We start from the raw sequence: 12,853 nt of genomic DNA, 5'->3' as shown, positions 1-12,853 counted from the left end.
AGAACATTAAATGCGGTGGTGACAGCTTTCTTCCTAAGATATCTAAAGCCTTCTCTCGGTCTAATGTCTCTACAATGTCTATTCATACCAACAGAACTTCCTGGGAGGTTCTCTTGCCTTAGTAAGCCATTTATCCTAACCTCGGCTATAGTTGGCCAATGAGGCATTTATCCCCAGCTTGTCTCACTGAGTTTTTATGGCCAAAACTAACTATTTTATTTGCTAACACGATTTCTAATGATGGAGATTCTTTCTCCTTGCACTAGGCCTTATCCTCGGCTTGGGCCATAGGCCCAATGTATAAACGTATAATGAACTTCCGGGCATAATATCCCTACAATAGTATAGATAGATATGTATAGACATTGTTTTTGGTTTTAAATTCTTCATTGATTTTATTGCTTAGTTATAAACATCTAAATAAAGTAGATAGATTTATATATGCAAAGTTATATATAAAGTTAAAACTGCCCAAGATGAATGTGTAAAGTCAATCGATTTATATATGTTGTAAAATGATGGAAATGTATATAAAACAAAGTAAAAGGAATAAGAAATATATATTGATAAACTCTTATTTTTAGGTGGTCATTCACAATTCTTTTGATCTCTCTTAGATGTGTACAATTATGGACATATATCTCCTCTATAGGCTTTACACGTTTCAGCCTTTACACATCCCAAATAACCTTTTCATTGCCCAAACTTTACACATTCCAATTAGACTTTATTTCTAACACTCCCCCTTGGATGACCACTTTTTAAGAATATGCCTCGTTAAAACCTTGCCAAATAAAGACCCTATGGTATAAAAATTTTGGCAAAGGAAAAAGAGTACAATATTCTTGTATATCTTCTAGTGCTTTAGGATTGCCTCGTTAAAACCTTGTAAAGGAAAACCCAATGTGAAAAAATCTTAGCGAAGGAAAAAGAGTACAATCAGCACACATCCTTTAGAAACTTTACTCCCCCTCATGAGTATATCGAATATCCTTAAGTTGACGCATACCAATGTTGTGCACCATCTTCTTAAAATTCATAGTTAGTAATGGCTTAGTGAACATATTGGCCAAATTATCACATGAACGTATCTGCTTAACATCAATATCGCCACTCTTCTGAAGCTTATGTGTATAAAAGAAATTTGGTGCAATATGCTTGTTTCTATCACCCTTGATATATCCTCTTCTAATTTGAGTGATACAAGCGGCATTATCTTTGTATAATATCGTTGGACTTTTTATGATTAATAATAATCCACAGTTCTCATGAATATGTTGAATTACCGATCTCAACCAAATACATTCACGGCTTGCTTCATGAATTGCGATAATCTCTGCATGATTTAAGGAAGTAGCAGAAATTGTTTGCTTAATAGATCTCCATGAAATAGCAATATTTCCATAAGTAAATAAATATCTTGTTTATGATCGGCCTTTGTGTGGATCAGAAAGATAACCTGCATCAGCATATTTAACTAACTGTGTTTTTGATCCATTTGGATAAAATAATCTCAAATCAGTAGCCCCATGATGATAACATAAAATATGTTTAATTCCATTCCAATGTTTTTGAGTTGGTGCAGAATTATACCTTGCTAGTAAGTTAACTGCAAATGCTATATTAGGTCATGTGTAATTTGCAAGATACATCAAAGCACCAATTGCACTAAGATATGGTACTTCAGGACCAAGAGTTTCTTCATCATCTTCTTGTGGTCGAAACGAATCTTTCTTGACATCAAGTGACAGACCCACTATTGGAGTGCTCAAAGGATGAGTTTTATCTATGTAAAATTGGTTCAAGACTTTTTTTGTGTAAGTTGATTGATGAACAAGAATTCCATTTGGAAGATGTTCAATTTGCAGGCCAAGACAAAATTTTGTCTTACCAAGATCTTTCATCTCAAATTCATTCTTTAAACAATTTGCTATTTTTGTTAACTCTTCTAGAGTCCCTATAAGATTTAAATCGTCAACATATATTGCAACAATAGCAAATCTGGATTCTGATTTTTTGATAAAAACACATGGACAAATTGGATTATTCTCAAATCCCTTTTTCAAAAGATATTCACTAAGGCGATTATATCACATGCATCCGGATTGCTTTAACCCATATAAGGATCTTTGTAGCTTGATAGAATACATATTTCAGGATGTAGGATTATATTTTTTAGGCATTTTATATCCTTCAGGGATTTTCATGTAGATATCATTATCTAATGATCCATATAGATATGCTGTAACAACATCCATTAATTGCATATCCGAATTTTATTTTGCTACCAAACTAATCAAAAATCTAAATGAAATTGCGTCCATTACGAGAGCATATGTTTCTTCATAATCAATACCAGCTCTCTGCGAGAAACCTAGTGCTACAAGTGGCGCTTTGTACCTTATAATTTCATTTTTCTCATTTCGTTTACGTACAAATACCCATTTGTATCCAACAGGCATTACACTTTTAGGTGTTCGGAATACAGGTCCAAAAACTTCACCTTTACTTAGTGAATTTAATTCTGCTTGAATCGCCTCTTTCCACATTGGCCAATCATTTCTACATTGACATTCATCAATGGTTTGTGGTTCATATTCTTTATCATTACTTTTGGTAATATCAAGGGCAAATTTATATGAAAATATGTTGTCGACAACAATTTTATTTCTATCCCATATTTCTCCTGTATGTACATAATGTATCGAGATCTCGTTATTTTCAGGTACCTGATCCTCTTTAGGGGATAACTCTTCAAGAGGTTTATTTTTAGGAGATTTTTTTTCATAAGTTTTGGATAGATCAATTATTTCTGTGACCTGTTTTCTGGGTATAACCTCTTTATAGGTTGTAACTTGTTTTTCTTGTAATTTTCTCTTCTGGAAAATTTTATCTTTAACACTAATATGTCTTCCATGCTTCAGGTGTGGCTTTGATTCATTTGCTGCTGTATTAACTAATTGTCCTACAGGGACTTCAATCCGTGCTGGAGTATTAGCAGCTAGAATGTGAGATTTCAATATTTTCTTATTGTCGGTGAATACATCTAGTAATTGATTTGTAATTCCTTGCAAATTATGATAAAAACTATATAAAAAAAAAAAAAAGTCAAAGCACGCAGCGAGCAGATAGCTGGAACTTGGAAGCTAATATATGTTGCTTTGGATGGGTCAACATTTGTAACCAAAATGTGAAATGCTTGGAAGGAAGGAAGAATCTAAATGCATTAAGCTTGACTGTCGAAATTTCAATTTTTCTAATGCATCAATGTTCAACTACAGTACAAAAATCATAAAAATATATTAGAATGGTTTATTACTCCTGGACAAAGTTTGGCTAAAACTTGGTTGTAGTTATATAATGACTACAACTCACATTAAAAAAAATTAACATGATTACATATTTTAAAAATCTAATCACTGACTGCATGTTCTTGTTGTCGTTAACACACATGTTAATTTTCATGTCAATAGAATGTTATTTATAATTCGACCCATAAATTTATTTTTTATGTATAATTTTAGACTACAAAAACTTGAAATTTAAACTTTTGATTGATGAAAATTTGAACTAAGAAGAAGACAATGGTTGAAGAAGATGAAAGGTTAAACAAAGTAAAAAACTAAAAATAAAAAAAATAAAAAAATGAAAAAGGTTGCTAATGACATGGCACAAAAAGAGCTTTGTAAAATTTATTTTAAAGCTTCCATTATTATATAATAGTTGTGAGGACCGGATTTGAGCTAGTAGCCCGCTACGTGGAAGGACTTAAGCCCAAAAAGCCCAAAACAATGAATTTATAGAGAATGGGTTGGAAAACTGGGTTATAGTTGATCAAACAAACATTGGAATAGATTCAAATGATAGGAGAACGAAAAGAAGTGTGATTATCTTGAAGAGAATTGGTCCTCGGCAAGATTCGAGGTGCATTGTTCTTGTTTATTATTCTCAAATTGGGTTACAAGTTTGGTTTCTGAATACTATCGTGTTTTTTTTTAATGATTTTTGATCCCCTTTCCATGAAGGACCTTTTTCCTTATATAGTTCCTTCTAAAGCATCTTGATCTTACACTTATTGATCACCTGCGTTACCACTTGAGTGCTTGTCCCATCAGACACCCTCTCTGGTCGTGTAGGCCTTGGGCCAACCAACTTTGCACTGTTCAGGGGTCTTCTCCACATTAATGCAGCCAGAAAGGTAGCTACAGAACATTAAATGCGGTGGTGACAGCTTTCTTCCTAAGATATCTAAAGCCTTCTCTCGGTCTAATGTCTCTACAATGTCTATTCATACCAACAGAACTTCCTGGGAGGTTCTCTTGCCTTAGTAAGCCATTTATCCTAACCTCGGCTATAGTTGGCCAATGAGGCATTTATCCCCAGCTTGTCTCACTGAGTTTTTATGGCCAAAACTAACTATTTTATTTGCTAACACGATTTCTAATGATGGAGATTCTTTCTCCTTGCACTAGGCCTTATCCTCGGCTTGGGCCATAGGCCCAATGTATAAACGTATAATGAACTTCCGGGCATAATATCCCTACAATAGTATAGATAGATATGTATAGACATTGTTTTTGGTTTTAAATTCTTCATTGATTTTATTGCTTAGTTAGAAACATCTAAATAAAGTAGATAGATTTATATATGCAAAGTTATATATAAAGTTAAAACTGCCCAAGATGAATGTGTAAAGTCAATCTATTTATATATGTTGTAAAATGATGGAAATGTATATAAAACAAAGTAAAAGGAATAAGAAATATATATTGATAAACTCTTATTTTTAGGTGGTCATTCACAATTCTTTTGATCTCTCTTAGATGTGTACAATTATGGACATATATCTCCTCTATAGGCTTTACACGTTTCAGCCTTTACACATCCCAAATAACCTTTTCATTGCCCAAACTTTACACATTCCAATTAGACTTTATTTCTAACACTCCCCCTTGGATGACCACTTTTTAAGAATATGCCTCGTTAAAACCTTGCCAAATAAAGACCCTATGGTATAAAAATTTTGGCAAAGGAAAAAGAGTACAATATTCTTGTATATCTTCTAGTGCTTTAGGATTGCCTCATTAAAACCTTGTAAAGGAAAACCCAATGGGAAAAAATCTTAGCGAAGGAAAAAGAGTACAATCAGCACACATCCTTTAGAAACTTTACTCCCCCTCATGAGTATATCGAATATCCTTAAGTTGACGCATACCAATGTTGTGCACCATCTTCTTAAAATTCATAGTTAGTAATGGCTTAGTGAACATATTGGCCAAATTATCACATGAACGTATCTGCTTAACATCAATATCGCCACTCTTCTGAAGCTTATGTGTATAAAAGAAATTTGGTGCAATATGCTTGTTTCTATCACCCTTGATATATCCTCTTCTAATTTGAGTGATACAAGCGGCATTATCTTTGTATAATATCGTTGGACTTTTTATGATTAATAATAATCCACAGTTCTCATGAATATGTTGAATTACCGATCTCAACCAAATACATTCACGGCTTGCTTCATGAATTGCGATAATCTCTGCATGATTTAAGGAAGTAGCAGAAATTGTTTGCTTAATAGATCTCCATGAAATAGCAATATTTCCATAAGTAAATAAATATCTTGTTTATGATCGGCCTTTGTGTGGATCAGAAAGATAACCTGCATCAGCATATTTAACTAACTGTGTTTTTGATCCATTTGGATAAAATAATCTCAAATCAGTAGCCCCATGATGATAACATAAAATATGTTTAATTCCATTCCAATGTTTTTGAGTTGGTGCAGAATTATACCTTGCTAGTAAGTTAACTGCAAATGCTATATTAGGTCATGTGTAATTTGCAAGATACATCAAAGCACCAATTGCACTAAGATATGGTACTTCAGGACCAAGAGTTTCTTCATCATCTTCTTGTGGTCGAAACGAATCTTTCTTGACATCAAGTGACAGACCCACTATTGGAGTGCTCAAAGGATGAGTTTTATCTATGTAAAATTGGTTCAAGACTTTTTTTGTGTAAGTTGATTGATGAACAAGAATTCCATTTGGAAGATGTTCAATTTGCAGGCCAAGACAAAATTTTGTCTTACCAAGATCTTTCATCTCAAATTCATTCTTTAAACAATTTGCTATTTTTGTTAACTCTTCTAGAGTCCCTATAAGATTTAAATCGTCAACATATATTGCAACAATAGCAAATCTGGATTCTGATTTTTTGATAAAAACACATGGACAAATTGGATTATTCTCAAATCCTTTTTTCAAAAGATATTCACTAAGGCGATTATATCACATGCATCCAGATTGCTTTAACCCATATAAGGATCTTTGTAGCTTCATAGAATACATACTTCGGGATGTAGGATTGTATTTTTTAGGCATTTTATATCCTTCAGGGATTTTCATGTAGATATCATTATCTAATGATCCATACAGATATGCTGTAACAACATCCATTAATTGCATATCCGAATCTTATTTTGCTACCAAACTAATCAAAAATCTAAATGAAATTGCGTCCATTACGAGAGCATATGTTTCTTCATAATCAATACTAGCTCTCTGCGAGAAACCTAGTGCTACAAGTGGCGCTTTGTACCTTATAATTTCATTTTTCTCATTTCGTTTACGTACAAATACCCATTTGTATCCAACAGGCATTACACTTTTAGGTGTTCGGAATACAGGTCCAAAAACTTCACCTTTACTTAGTGAATTTAATTCTGCTTGAATCGCCTTTTTCCACATTGGCCAATCATTTCTACATTGACATTCATCAATGGTTTGTGGTTCATATTCTTTATCATTACTTTTGGTAATATCAAGGGCAAATTTATATGAAAATATGTTGTCGACAACAATTTTATTTCTATCCCATATTTCTCCTGTATGTACATAATGTATCGAGATCTCGTTATTTTCAGGTACCTGATCCTCTTTAGGAGATAACTCTTCAAGAGGTTTATTTTTAGGAGATTTTTTTTCATAAGTTTTGGATAGATCAATTATTTCTATGACCTGTTTTCTGGGTATAGCCTCTTTATAGGTTGTAACTTGTTTTTCTTGTAATTTTCTCTTCTGGAAAATTTTATCTTTAACACTAATATGTCTTCGATGCTTCAGGTGTGGCTTTGATTCATTTGCTGCTGTATTAACTAATTGTCCTACAGGGACTTCAATCCGTGCTGGAGTATTAGCAGCTAGAATGTGAGATTTCAATATTTTCTTATTGTCGGTGAATACATCTAGTAATTGATTTGTAATTCCTTGCAAATAAATAATCCTTTGAACTTCCAGTTCACATTGATTTGTATGAGGATCAAGATGAGATAGCGTCGAAACATTTCAAGTAATCTCATGTCGTGCTTCAGGCAACGACTTTTCTCTCCCTAATGGTGGGAAGATTGTTTCATTAAAATGACAATCCTCAAAATATGCCTTAAAAACATCACCAGTTAGAAGTTCAAGATATCTAATGATAGATAGGGAATCAAAACCTGTATAACTTCCAAGTCTACGTTAAGGACCCATCTTAGTACATTGTGGGGGTGCAATAGGTACATATACAGCACAATCAAATGTGCGCAAGTGAAAAATATTTGGTTATTGGCCAAGTTACAAGTTGCAATGGTGAAAATTTATGATAAGCAGTTGGCCTAATACGAGCTAATGATGCAGCATGTAAAATAGCATGACCTCAAGCAGAAACTGGTAATTTTGATTTCATAAGCAAAGGTCCAGCAATAATTTGAAGTCTCTTGATAATTGATTCAGCTAAACCATTTTGAGTATGTGTATGGGCAACAGGATGTTCAACATCAATTCCAATTGACATGCAATAGTCATCAAAACCTTGAGATGTGAATTCACCAGCATTATCTAAACGAATTTTCCTAATTGGATAATCAGGAAATTATGCTCACAACCTAATTTTTTGAGCAAGAAGCCTAGCAAATGCAACATTTCTAGTAGAGAGTAAACATACATGTGGCCATCTGGTTGATGCATCAATTAAAACCATAAAATACTTGAATGGACCACAAGGTGGGTGTATTGGTCTACATATATCATCCTGAATTCTTTCTAAGAAAGATGGACACTTAACAACGATCTTTGAATGTGATGGTTTGGTAATTAATTTACCTTGAGAACATGCATTACATAGATAATCACTAGGAAAAAGAATCTTTTGGTTCTTTAAGAGATGTCCGTGGGAGTTTTCAATAATTCGACTCATCATTATTGATCCTAGATGACCTAGACGATCATGCCAAAGCATAAAAACCTTTGGGTCCGAACACTTCTGGTGTATTGCAACATTTGTTTCAATTGTTCTCATTGTAGTATAATATAACCCAGAAGAGAAAATAGGCAGTTTTTCTAAAATGAGCTTCTGACCCGATACTATTGAAGTAATATAAAGAAATTCTTCACTGCCTTCGTTATTGGTTTCAATATGATAACCATTATAACGTATATCCTTAAAGTTAAGTAAATTTCTGTTTGATTTAGAAGAATACAAAGCATCATCAATACAAAATTTTGTGCCTTTTGGCAACATGATAATCGCTCTTCTAGAGCCTTAAATTAAGTTTGATGAACCTGATATGGTATTGACATTGGCTTTGCATAATTTTAAAATTTTAAAATATTTTTTTATCTTTAAGGATCGTATGAGTTGTTGCACTATTTGCTAGGTAGAAATCTTCTTTATTCATTTTCAAATTGATTTTACCAGTAGAACCTATGCATCTTCATATATGCAAAACATAAATTAAACTTTATTACTTTAAACATAAATAAAACATATAAAAATACTTATTACAATGCCATTATATAATGAAAGAAAAATAATTAATTGGTATGGATATTTTCATCACCAATCATACTTATTAGTGTTGGAAACTTTAGACCCCTTAACACACAACCAGATTGAGTAGCCTAGTTAATTAGCCAAGTTGTTACTTAGTCAAATTAAGCAATTCTAGGTTAAAACAATCAAACAATCATATTTCCGTGAGAGTTTTCAATAATTCGACACATCATTATTGATCCTGGATGACCTAGACGATCATGCCAAAGCATAAAAACCTTTGGGTCCGAACACTTCTGGTGTATTGCAACACTTGTTTCAATTGTTCTCATTGTAGTATAATATAACCCAAAAAAGAAAATAGGCAATTTTTCTAATATGAGCTTCTGGCCCGATACTATTGAAGTAATATAAAGAAATTCTTCATTGCCTTTGTTATTGGTTTCAATATGATAACAATTATAACGTATATCCTTAAAGCTGAGTAAATTTCTGCTTGATTTAGAAGAATACAAAGCATCATCAATACAAAATTTTGTGCCCTTTGGCAACATGATAATTGCTCTTCCAGAGCCTTCAATTAAGTTTGATGAACCTGATATTGTATTGACATTGGCTTTGCATAATTATAAAGTTTGAAAATATTTTTTATCTTTAAGGATCGTATGAGTTGTTGCACTATCTGCTAGACAAAAATCTTCTTTATTCATCTTGGAATTGATTTTACTAGTAGGACCCATACATCTTCATATATGCAAAACATAAATTAAAATTTATTACTTTAAATATAAATAAAACATATCAAAAAAATACTTATTACAATGCCATAATATAATGAAAGAAAAATAATTAATTGGTATGGACATATCCATCACCAATCATATTTATTAGAATATGATAATATAATAAAAGAAAAATAATTAATTGGTATGGACATTTCCATCACCAATCAAATTATCAAATTTTCCATCAACATCCTCAAAGAAATCAGAGACATCAAGATGAGTCATATCCACTCCATTTGGAAGTTCAAGATAATTCATGGGATCTTCAAGATCATCATGATCAACAAAGTTTGTTTCAATTCCCTTTCCCTTTTCTTTTATGGAGGCTTGGTACAAATCTACCAAATGTTTAGGAGTACTACAGGTACATGACCAATGACCTTCCATACCACAGCAATAATACTTAATTTCATGGCCCTTCAATGGTTTTCAGCAACAACTTATTATTTTGTTTAGCCATTAGAAGAGTAAACATTAGTTCATAACACTTTATGAACATATGCATTCGATATTGCTGCTGCTGCAGGAGCACATTCGAAACATGATATATGTGTCTTCTATTATATAATTTTAATTGTGGGCTAATTTTAAAGTGCCAGATTAACTCACTTGCACCTTTAGTTTATTGTGACTTTAGTCATACTGAGCTTTTAGGATGATCAAGTTCTTCTAGAACTTGTAATTCTCCTAATGGGTCTTTTATATTAAAGTACTTAGTTTTTATGTAAATAATAATAAATAAAACTTATTTCTTTTGAACGATCCTTCTAGGATACTCTGTTGCCATCCATAATAATATCTTTAGGATTTATTACATCAACATAGATCTCACCAAGATTCATTGCTTCCAGATGAATCTTAATATCAAGGATCCATGATAAGGAATTATTGCAGTGAGTTAAAAGAACTACACAAATAATCTTTGATGTTTGAAGAACAATGGGATCCTTTCCAAAATTGGGTAGAAACTCGTGCTGATAACGTGTTGTGAAATGATGGAAATATATATAAAACAAAGTAAAAGGAACAAGAAAATATATATTGATAAACTCTTATATTCAAGTGGTCATCCACAATTCTTTTGATCTCTCTTAGATGTGTGTACAATAACAATAAAGTAATCCCACATATATATAGGACCTTAAAATGCTAGTAGAGTTTATGGGGTAAGGTTGTAATAATGAGTATAATTATGGACATACATCTCCCCTATAGACTTTACACATTTCAGCCTTTACACATCCCAAATAACTTTTTCATTGCCCAAACTTTACACATTCCAAATAAACTTTATTTCTAACAAAATGTTTATATTTATAACTAAAATGAAAAATAACAGTTAACTCAAACTTAAATGTGCGTAATTTGGATTTTGGCCAAAGATATTTTATGTTCAAATTTTAAATCTTATATGTACGTGTACACACCCTAGTGCATGTAAATGCCAAGAATTACTTTGAGTGCATTTAATCTTATATTTGAAAATATGCTGGAGACCCTACAAAACAAGTTTTGACTATTATGGTTACTTTGAAATCATAATCAATTAAATTAACATAAGAAAAACTTCACACAAAAACAAGGTCAGATTAGAAACTTTGAACTTAAACTCCTCTTGCACAAATAGTTAGAAATTGATTTGTATGTTAAAAAAATATATGGGATATGAATAGCCTAAAAATTTCAATTTTTTTATATTGAAATTTTGATATTTTCTTATGCTTTTATTTGAATAAAGAATAACATATGTTTGTGGGTTCAAATAAAACAAATAAAGATTTATCTTCATGTTTATGTTTATTTGCATGATGTTTTTGTTTGATTTTTATATTCACATAATAATAATAATAATAATAATAATAATAATAAAATTCTTAATTAATATATTCATAGCCCTTTTAGATCTTTTAAATTATATATAAAAAAAAATGTATGTTGACATGTATTAATTTTTTGATACGTACCCTTGATTACATGCAAAGCACAACAATATACATACAAAGAAAAATAAAGTAAAATATAATTATTTTACATGAATTATATTAAATTATGAAATGTAATAATTTTTTTTTTATTATAATATAACGTTATACCGTTTGGCACTTTGCTCTTATTGCATTTGTCTGGCTTGTGCTCATTCTACCACTTGTTTGTTCAATTATGTCCTCTAGCATTCCCTTGGTTTGGAGAAATTAAAATTATTATTATTTTTTTTAAATATGTAAAACAATTGAAAGAATCTTGACTGTTTATAAGAAAGTTAAATCTTAACCTTACAACTGGGCATCTTCGGCCTCCGCCTAAGCTGCATAGGAAAGGTCTAGTACTATTCTAGTTCGAAGCTCTGATAGTCCTATTAATTAATATCCACTGGGAAAAGCTTCAAGTGTATATACTATAGGAATGTTGGTGATGCAAGTGGAAAAACCAAATGAAAAAAATAAATGATCTTAAGTAATTTTCCCACTTTAGATCTACATTCAGGGGATATCAAAGTGAACAACACTATATCTATGATCTTAAATAATATTGAAATAAATAATTTAATTATTTTTACACGTGCATTATAAAAATGTTTATAAATGATCTCATAAGTGTGATTCTTGATACTATCTTGAAGTATTAAACTAATTTAGGAGGCACATATGATAAATTTGGACTAATTTGTAACCCACAAGATTTTGACTAGTTTGGACTATGATAGCCCAAAAGATTTTGCATCAAATATATATATATATATATAACAAGGTTAGATTATCTTTAGACTTTAGATACCTAAATTATTTTTGAGCTAAGAAACTTTGAAACCTGAGCTTCTCTCGCATAATTAGTAAAAAAGTAATTTGTATGTTAAAAACAAATGAGAAAGGGGTATGAATAACCTAAAAAATTCAAATATTACTATCAAAATTTCTATATTTTCCTATGCTTCTATTTGAATAAAGTATGACATTTTGTGGATCAAATAAATTAAAAATATTTATTTTCATGTTTATGTTTATTTTTATGATGTTCTAGTTTAATTGTTATATTCAAAAATAATAATTCTTAATTAATATATTCATGGCCCTTTTAGATTTTTCTAAATTATGTATAAAAAATAAACAAGTAAGTTGGAAATTATCAAGCTATTTATAAAGATAGAAATAAAAATATTAAGCACCCATAGTGAATGTGGAAATTTTTTTTAAGGCCTAATATTTGGTGTCTTAAAGTTTTAAACTATTTTTCGAGCTTGAAGATTATCT

This window comes from Quercus suber, unplaced genomic scaffold, assembly GCF_002906115.3.
Source record: "Quercus suber isolate HL8 unplaced genomic scaffold, Cork oak 2.0 scaffold_144, whole genome shotgun sequence".
Lineage (NCBI taxonomy): Eukaryota > Viridiplantae > Streptophyta > Magnoliopsida > Fagales > Fagaceae > Quercus > Quercus suber.
The sequence above is the reverse complement of the archived record's forward strand: the minus strand, read 5'-3'. Positions refer to the sequence as shown.